Consider the following 9,782-nt stretch of genomic DNA (forward strand, 5'->3'; position numbering starts at 1 on the left):
TCAAGCGTCTTCTCTGTGAAGGACCCTGCAGAGTGTTTGTTTCTAAATACAGAAGCATTTACTTTTTCAAAGGAACTTTGTGTCTTTATGTGTAAATATACATTATTATTCATCCTCGGTAACTGAAATGTTACAAATAATAACTTATTATAATAAGGCGTCTAACTGGGATGCGTCTATCTGGGATGACACCAAACTATTTACTATGGCTGCGGTACGCGTGCGCACTAGTAGCGTTTCAGAAAAGTTGTGTTTTCCTCCGTTTTCACGGAGACGGAGTTGAAGTGTTGTGAAAAAGTTACACCTTGGGAGCCATTTTCCAAAGGCTGTCATTTTCAGTGGCTCCGAGCACCGTTATGTAACCAGCAGTAAACACATGATCCAGGTCACTGTCTCCATCGGGTCACACATCAGGGTCACGACTGGAGCCGCCGCCTGCGCTGCAAAGAGCGAGCGACTCTCCCCTCTGCTTGAGTTGACACAGTTCTCATGACGCTAATCCTTCTACAGGTTTTAAATAGTTGCCCACGAGGGGACCAATCACAGCTCGGAGCATTCATGAACGTGGCCAATCGGCATGTTTGGGGAAGATTTCCAGTCCCGCCTCTCGTCTCAGCCACATGACTGTGGTTCCTCTTCCTGGCCATCACGACCTGTCTGTCTGCTCTCGGTCTGTGAGGCCCGCTGATGTTCAGCTTCCTGTGCTGGGTCTTGTGCAATACCTCAGCTGGCGCTCGGCCTGCGCACAATGTGTCACCTCAGGCCCTCCACCATAACAATGAGCTCCTCTCAAGACGCCGCGCACGCATTTCCACCTGACTCTGTTACTGTGGTCATGCTGCGTCTTGCAGAGGTAACGAGCCTGCAGAGTTCCACCCTCAGTTCAGAGGCGAGGACTCCTCTCTGGCACGCTGAGCTGCCTATTTCATACCAGCTTTAAATAATTCAGCCTCGTGTGGAAAGCTGCAGCGCTAATTGCTCCGGAACGAACTGCAAAACAGCATTTCTGGAAAAACAGCAGATGATTATGAATCCAAATAATGAAAGAGATGAAGTAAACAAAGAGTCTCTTTGCATTCACCTGCAGCAGTCAGACCAATGGCCTGCACAGCAGTGTCGCGGTTAGAGGAAGATTAATCCTGGTTCTGTGTGGATTCTTCCTGTGTTTCTTCTCACATTTCATGCTGATTTGGTGAATCTATAAGTACATGGCTTTCAGCATGTCCAGTGCTGCAGTGTAAACACACCCCTTTTATTAACGGATTAGGTGTTGGCACATGAAACATTGTCGTGTCAACGGGGCCTTAAGCAGACATCCAAATGACATTCAAGGTACATCATTAAAGCCCCGTTTCTGCCACACAAAAAGTGCAGGAATGGAGTGGTGTGGTCCGGTACAGTTCAGGTTTCCACAGAAAGAATTGTTGATGGTACCGAAATAAGCTCTCCAAAGGTTGACGCTTTTCCGTCACTCTTCATTTGGGGTACTCAGGACAACTGAACGGGTCTACTGATTGGTCAGAGATTCAGAGATTCAGATGTCGGCTGTATGAATCCTCTGTTGTTAACATTTTCAGCTTTGCACACTGGTTGTTTTTTGCAGCGTAACTTTCATGTTGGTCCCGAAAGAGCAGAAGCGAGGCAGGGAGGGAGACGAGGATTCGGGAGCAGACGCTACGGCCGTAATCGAACTGGGATCGGAGCTCGGAGGCGGCCGCGGATGTGTGTAGGCCAGCTCCAAGCAGCTCCAAGCAGCTCCGATGCACTACCGAGCCCCCTTATCGCGTCACGTCGCATTGCTGGCCGGTGCGCCAATGCGCGGGCCGCCGCGTGTCTGGACACACTGGCCGGCCCTGGAGCGCCGGTTCCCCAATGGAGTTCTGGAACCTGCCGGTGTGTGCGGACACAGAGCTACGGTGCACCGGCCAGCGGCTCCAGACGCAACGTGATGCAAGGTCCAGATCAACCACCCCGGCTGAGACTACTGTTGCAATGTCACGTACCTGCGGAGCTCTAAACCCCGCTTACTTTCTGCAGAGGAAACGCACCAGATTTGGCTTTTTTTTTTCATCCCTGCACTTTTTGTGCTGCGCAAACGGGGCATAATACAGTGAAACCTACGTCCAGCCCAGTTCCGCATAAAGAGACCAGAAATGTATCAACATTCCTTCATTATTAAAAAAAAAAACGTAGACTGTGTTTGAAAGTGATGATATAAAGGCGGGCTTAAGCACAATCCGTTGCCTTGATGCCGTCTTAGGCCTTTCAAAATTCTGTGTTGGGGTTGCATGTGCTGCGAAGACATTCCTGACCACAGGTGGTGTCGACTATCTGGAAGATCTGTAGATAAACCGGTTGAGCCCCTCGTTTCCACAAGATTTTCAAGTGGAAATGCAAATCTTCCGTTGCGTTTTGGGTGTCCGTCTACACAACAACAGCACTCGGGAGTCACTGAAAACTTCTCAAGGTGGAACTTCTTGAAAATGCACCGACTTCGTCTCCATTGTAACTGTCTGCTTGTCAGCAATTGTGATCGTTTTCATCCTGTTCCGTTGTATTTTTCCTCATTTGGTCATTTCTCTTCCTCCACCAAGTGGTCGACCTTTGCTTGAACTTATTTTTTAGAGGCTCAGTTTCCATTTTAATGTCTGCGATTTCGCCAGTGGTAAAGATTTTCCCTCCAGCAGCTGCGAATGCTTCCACAGCAGGTCGCCGAGTTCCTTCTTTAGCGGCTGTCCGGATACTTTGTGTGGTGTGAAAGGTCAGCGGCGGCGCTGTGATATCTGCTGTCTTTGTGGTGGGGAGTCGTTAGCACTCGATGTGACCCACCGCACTCGGTTATCACACTAACGGGGGGGGGGGGGTTCAATCAGCGGGTCAGACTGTGTAAATCAATCAGCCAGTCTGCGCTCACAAAGCTGCCAGACGGCCCATGAAGTCAAACTTTTTCAAATCCTCCAGATCGCTCTGAAAAAAGATCCCGGCGAACAAAAAAACGAAGGTCATATTTAACTCCCGGTGCAGCTTAAAGGGTCTTTCTTGATAAAGGGTGTCATTTCTGACACTGAACCTTAAACGGGTTTAAAATAAACATATAACCAGTCCTGATGCAGCCCAACGTCTCCTGTCATGGATCCAGGATCCCGTCATGATCTGCAAAACTTTATCTTCGATAACGTTTTCTCCAACTTTCCAACAAATATAACAACTCTGGAGCCACAAAACAAGTTTAACCCTTAAAATGAGGATAACACAGCTCGTAAGAGTGTAGCAATATATCATTGATTTTTTTAAAATATATATATCAAAACTGTGTTTTATGTTACAAATTTGAACCCAGAAGGACCCACTATGACACGGGGGTCACCGACACTTTAAATGACCTAAAATCTTACTTATACTACTTTATGCTTGAACTAAACTCATTAAGTCCCTAAGTGACATCGACTTAACATCCTAGTATGGTTGTCATGTGACAGTCATGTGACTGTGGCAGGATGTGACTTCCTGAAAATGCTGGCGTAGCTTGCTAACAAAAGTGAAGGAGGTAGCTAATTTTCAGAAGCATTTTTAATTTTTTTTATACTAAAGTTAAGTTTGAACCCATTTACCTTGTCTAATGCTTTAATAGGAAGTCCTACAATACAGTTAACCTATTCTGACCAAATTGTTTGAGCTAATTAATCTAAAACAATTGAAGAAAATATGGCTGTGATGAATACGTCACATCGGGCTTTTGGCCTGAAAATTGTCATAAAAAAACTTGATGTGACAAATGTGTCACAAAAGCAAAAATTTGAACAATCCTCTCAATTGTTTCAACTGTTTTGAATTAAAATATGTTCTGTTGTTCTAGTCAAAGTGCATTTGAACAAATATAAAAACAAAACAATTTTTGCAGGTCTGCTATTAAAAAAAACAAAAATTTACTATCCCCTGCAGCTCTAATTTTATTGTAATTGTTTTTATTTTAATTTTTTTTATTTGTAATATGGATTAAAAAAAAGTGCTACACTGTTCAGGATGAACTGGACATCATCTTAGGAGATAATAGCGGGTTTGAGGGATGCGATGACAGAAAGATCCTGGCGACTCTAATCACACTCCCAAGAACAAAGACATGGAGAGTGATGAGTCCAGTGACAGTGGTGATTCAGACAATGATTTAGTTAAGATACCACACAGGACGACAAAATCCAAGGAACTGTCCATGGAAATAAAACATTTTCGTGGAGAACAAAACCTTTTGAAGCCCCTAAAGTGCACATTCAAAGGACCACATATCACACTTCCAAACAAAGTTCTTACTCCTCTGGAATATTTCAGAAAGTTTATGACACTAGAAATGCTTGAGTTGCTAAGAGAACAGACACATTTGTACCGTGTACAAAAATCAGAATATGGTTCAGTCATGGTTTTCCTTCAGCAGTTCTTAGTGCTAGAAATTAACTAAAGTACTGAAGTCTGTTGTTCAGATTCATACACCTGCAGTCACTTGTTGAGAAGCCCCCCAGTGAGGCAATGCTATTTATTAAACTTTTTTTCACTTATTTTAAGACAAAAAGCAAATCTGAATTTTTTGTTTTTGATAAACCACATTATCAACATATATATACATTGTGAAAATCGGTGAATCGGTGTTATTAAACAGTAATAACAGACTTGTTGACTTATTGTCAAATTCAAAATAAATGTACCATAAACACCCAACGTGACATATATTTCACATCACAGATCTTTGACATTTACTGGTATTATTTAAATAAAAAACATCAGAAATGTGTTCTATGTAGTCCACTTGGTAAGTGGTGTATTGTATTGTATTACTATTATTATTATTATTATTATTATTATTATTATTATTATTATTATTATTATTATTGAAATCTATTACTTTTGAGTTTTTTTTAAGTTTTTGAAACTGTTTTAGCCATTTTAGTTGATTTGTTCTTATTATTTTTTCTTTTTGCCATTTTCATTATTTTGTTTTTACCATCTTCAGCTATTAATTTGACGAGCTGTTTACACAACAATATTTCAAGTGAAAACGCTTTGTTATTCCGTTCCAGAAAGTTTTGAAAACGATGCCCATTAGCAGGTTGAAGATCATCTTCTAGGATCTGGCAACAGGTGTACATTCCCAGAACATTTGTACAAAGAGAGCAAAAAGTACACGTGGGATCATCAGTAGCTTTTATTCATTGAGCCGATGGTCTGAATTCCTAGGTGTTTTTGCCTATCGTCAAATGCAGAGCTCAAATCCTCCAGATAATCTAACGCCAGGGGGTCTGGACGTTGAATGAAGAGAGACAAAACTCCTGGTGTGTCTGGTGTGGGAATAATTAAGCCAAGTGGATTAGGTGAGAGACGTGACTGACTGAAGGAAAGTGGGGCCTGTGGGGTTCTGTGCTGCTACTGCGCATGTGCACTGATTTAAAGCAAATTTTAATGAAGCTTTCTGATGCAAAATACTTTCAAATTCCGACCAAAAAATTCTTCTCCTATAGCTGTTGCATTATAGGTGTTTTTACATCCTCAGCCGGACAGCATGGCCATTTTCTCAGCGTTCATTGCAGCATCACTAATATCTTAGGTTTGACATCCCGGCTCTCGACCAAATCAATGAAAACCACATCCGACGTTTCATTTCACTTAATAACAGGATGCAACTCTGAACACACCAAACAAAAGGTCACCTTGTTTTTGTCCTCATTTATGTTTTTAGTTAACAATTTATTAATATATATAAACAAATACGTACAACTCACGCCAAACAACTACTGGCAATTTGTTTTAGCAGTGCGCAACTAGGGGCTGGACAGTGTCTGGGAATTCATCTGTGCTGAGGTCTCCATCCCTGTACTGAGTCATAGCCTCTGCAGACAGCGGTCCACGTTGTGGTAAGAGCGGCGACGAGGAGGTGGAGCAGCACCAAGCCTGCATGAGTCTTTTTTTTTTTTTTTCAAAAGGAAACGAGTCTCCTGATGTGGACTTATGTATTTAAACTGATGACGAGTTACTTTTTCAAAGGAACTATATCTCTTTCTGTGTAACAATACATTACTATTCATCCTAGGTCACGGAAATTTTACAAATGATTAACTTATTATAATAAGGCGTCTAAATGGGAAGCGTCTATCTGGGAAGCGTCTATCTGGGAATAAAAACACTGGCGTCTATCTGGGATGAAACCGTTCTGCATTGCACTTGAAGCAACACTGTTAACCAACAAATGAAATTAAAGCTGTAAAGACTCATCCCTAATATCAGCAAGCAGCTTCAATGCTCATAACTGTGTTATTATACTTTACAGACTAAAGCCTTGGTGTCACACACTACTCTCAGAGATGACGTCGCAGTTTACATCACGTCTCGCCATCAGCTGAGATCTAAAAGTACCAGCTGTTTTTAAACGGAGCAATGTGTCCAGACGACTGTGAACCGGTTCAAAACTGTGCCTGGCGGGTGGCGTGACGTAACGGCTCTGTATCTCTGACTATGTGTAAATGTATCAGCTCCAAAGGACGTTTGTTGAGCTGCTGACGATAAAAAAAAGGACAAAGTCCCCTTGTCATGTGCTTAGCCCGGTGTGTGTGTGTGCGTGCATGCGTGCGTGCGTGCGTGCGTGCGTGCGTGCGTGCGTGCGTGCGTATGCGTGTGTGTGTGTGTGTGTGAGGGAATCAGGAAAAACACACAGAGCGGGTCTGTTTGCATCGGGACGGTGCACAAACGTTGCTCAATTACGTCACAGGAGAGCGGCTGCCAAAGCAGGAAAATGTGGATTCCGCGGCGGGGTCACGGTCCTTCCAGAGAGAGCCTCTTATCAGCACGGCACAGGCACGAACCTGCTCTCAAGGCAAATAGCTCGGCCTCTCTCAACCTGCCTGTTGTTTACAGACCACCTCTGATAGTCAGTCCAACAGGTTTTCATTCTCAGACACCATTGGATTCTCTTGTTTACCCTCTTCGATCGGCGCCTGATAAAAAAAACAAAAAAAACCCTGCCAAGAATGGAGACGGGAGATTTCAAAGGAGCGGCAAACAAATAAAAAGAGTTTGTTTACAAGACAACGGTGCTCGGAGCCACCGAAAGCGCAGCCTTCTGAAAACAATTCGAAAGGTGGAATTTTTCGAAAATGCTCAGGGAAACCATAGTAAATATTTTGAATCTTAAAATGTGCAAATAGCCGAACAATAATAATAATGTCTACCTCCAGAGTGTCATGACTCCCAGTCTATCTTCTCCCGGGACTTGGTGGTTTTATAGTTGACAGTCACTGTAACAACAATCCAACTTGGTCGTCAGTTCATATGAATGTCTGTGTTAATGTTTATAGCTTATTGTTCTCTATATTTGTGATTTCATCACAAAAACAAACACCAGCACCCACTAGTGGCCCAACATGAAAACCACATCATTTTCAGCGTTTCCAAAATTTTGCTGTGTAAGCACAAAACTTTTCTGAAAGGAGTTGACAAAAATGACGCGTTTTCATTTGAACCATCGTCTTGTCAACGTGGCCTTAATTTGGATTACTCCACCACTGAAATAGACCCCCAAAAAATAGTCTATTTATGTTGTTGTTTTTTAATTCAACATCTAATACGATTTGTCATCAATTTGAAAAAAACTTGCTGCCCTCAAACGCTCCAGAGGCGTTCAAAGGGAACCACTGAGCCGCTGCCCTTTAGAACCTGTCCTTCAGGTATGGCAGGTATCAGCATTCACTCCACAAACCTATCGTCACACCAGTTCTTCGTAGGTATTTGATTATAAATCATATAATGGTAATACGAATGACCTTACTTCAGAGCACTCCTTGTTTGACAATAGAATGATTTCCAAATGAGACGTTTCACATTTTAGGGATTTCTTTTCCTTTCATATGGCCCTTTACTGCTATTTCACACTGTCAAATATAGAAAGCAGGAGAAGATGTGCAATATGAACCAGCTGATTGTGAGTGGGTCAAAGGTGACGGTTGTTTTCTTTCGATATGCTATCAGATTTCAGACTGCACAACCCGTGACGGTGAATCAGGCTCCTGCGCTCGCAGCGAGACTTCAGCCTTGGGAGCAGATGGATATCGTCATCCAGCTTGACAGAGGTGGCGGCGCTCGGCAACGCCGAGTTGAAAGGAATGCGCGGTATGGGAGGAACTCGGAGGTGATGTCGCCTGAGCCCTGGAAACTGTCTGTGTACTCAAAGCGCTGGCCTGAGCTCGCCCTCCACGCAGGTCAGTCCTGGGAGACCGGTTCAGGAGTTCCACGCCCATCGACAGAGACTTTGAGGAGCAGATGATCCATAACTTTCACAGTGAACATTGAAGGCTTGAGTCATCCCGGGCATGTGCGACTCCGGAGAATGACTCAGCAGCTATTTCTGGAATCAAAACACATGAAGAAGATTTTTCCTCTGCTTTCCTCTGCGCTACACACTCCCCGACAGGTCTGATCAGTGGGATGGGACTGTTGGCAGTCTTGCACGATTCCTCCACTTGGGGCAGCAAAGTCACACTTTGAAACATTTCTCCTCTTTGTACAGCAAAGTCAGAACTTTGAGGACTTTTCACTTGGGGGGGGGGGGGGGGGGGGGATTTTAAACTTTTTATTGTCCCTTCAGATTTTTGATTATTCTTCTACTTGGGGTAACATAATCAAACTCTTAAAGACTATTCCACCAACTCGATCACGGTTTTCATGATTCTGACACAATGAAGTCAGACATCTGATGACATGTTGAACAATAATGTGATTAATATCACTTGGTGCAACAGTGATACACTTTTCAGGATTTGTTTCCTCTTGGGGCAACAAAATCAGTTGCTCACCAAAAGTGGCAAAACTGTGATGCCACTTTATACCACAAGATGGTGTAGTGAGTCTGTCCAGCGCCTGGTCTCAGGCATTGGTGCAAAAAGGATCAAACTGCTGGTCGAAACACAATAGATGGAATAATAAATGTAAAATTCGGTGGCTGCTCCTGATGGCAAACCTCGAAACTTGTAATCTAGTGGGATCAGCCTGCTGACAAACTGGACAGACAGCGTTGCAACCCTCTGGAAATACAACGGAATACTTTTGCCCACTTTATTTCCATGTGTATAGATACATATATATTTATCCAATTATCTATTTATATATACATAGTCGATTCCTTAGGTCCTTAGATGTCTGTGAACACGAGAATTTTAGGATATACACACTTTCCTTTCTCACCTGTATCTCCTGACTCCAGAGCCACATCCTCCTCCACTCTGGACACTTAATCCCTCCCATAATGCCCCCATAATGCCCCCATAATGCCCCAAAGAGGAAGTGAGAGAGTGAAAGTCTGAGCTTCAAGCCGATTACAGGCTGGCTGTGTTTCACAAACAGCTCCGATCAGCTCCCATCCCACCACATGTGTTTCCAGTCAGGATGGAGATCATCACCTGAAGTGTACAAAGTGTTTCAGCCAGTGGAGGGCAGCACAGGAGCTCTGCAGAAACACTGCGGCTGCTCCCTGTTTCAGCACTGACCTGGCCTGGCCTACACACAGAAAGTAACACACAGTGGGATTAACAGAGGATTAACCAAGCTGCAGATCCCAAAACGTATCTTTGAATCTCCTCAATCTGTCCCATGCTGTAAATAAAGCAGATCTATTCTCAGCTCCAGTGTAGTTTTTATTATATCATGAGAAACAATGGCTGTAATGAACATTTAAGGATGGGATTCATGCAACACTACTGATTTCATGAGCTGAGGTGAGATTAACAGCAGCTGAAGCCCTTGAGCTA

Source organism: Lipophrys pholis (genome assembly GCF_963383615.2).
Source record: "Lipophrys pholis genome assembly, chromosome: 18".
Lineage (NCBI taxonomy): Eukaryota > Metazoa > Chordata > Actinopteri > Blenniiformes > Blenniidae > Lipophrys > Lipophrys pholis.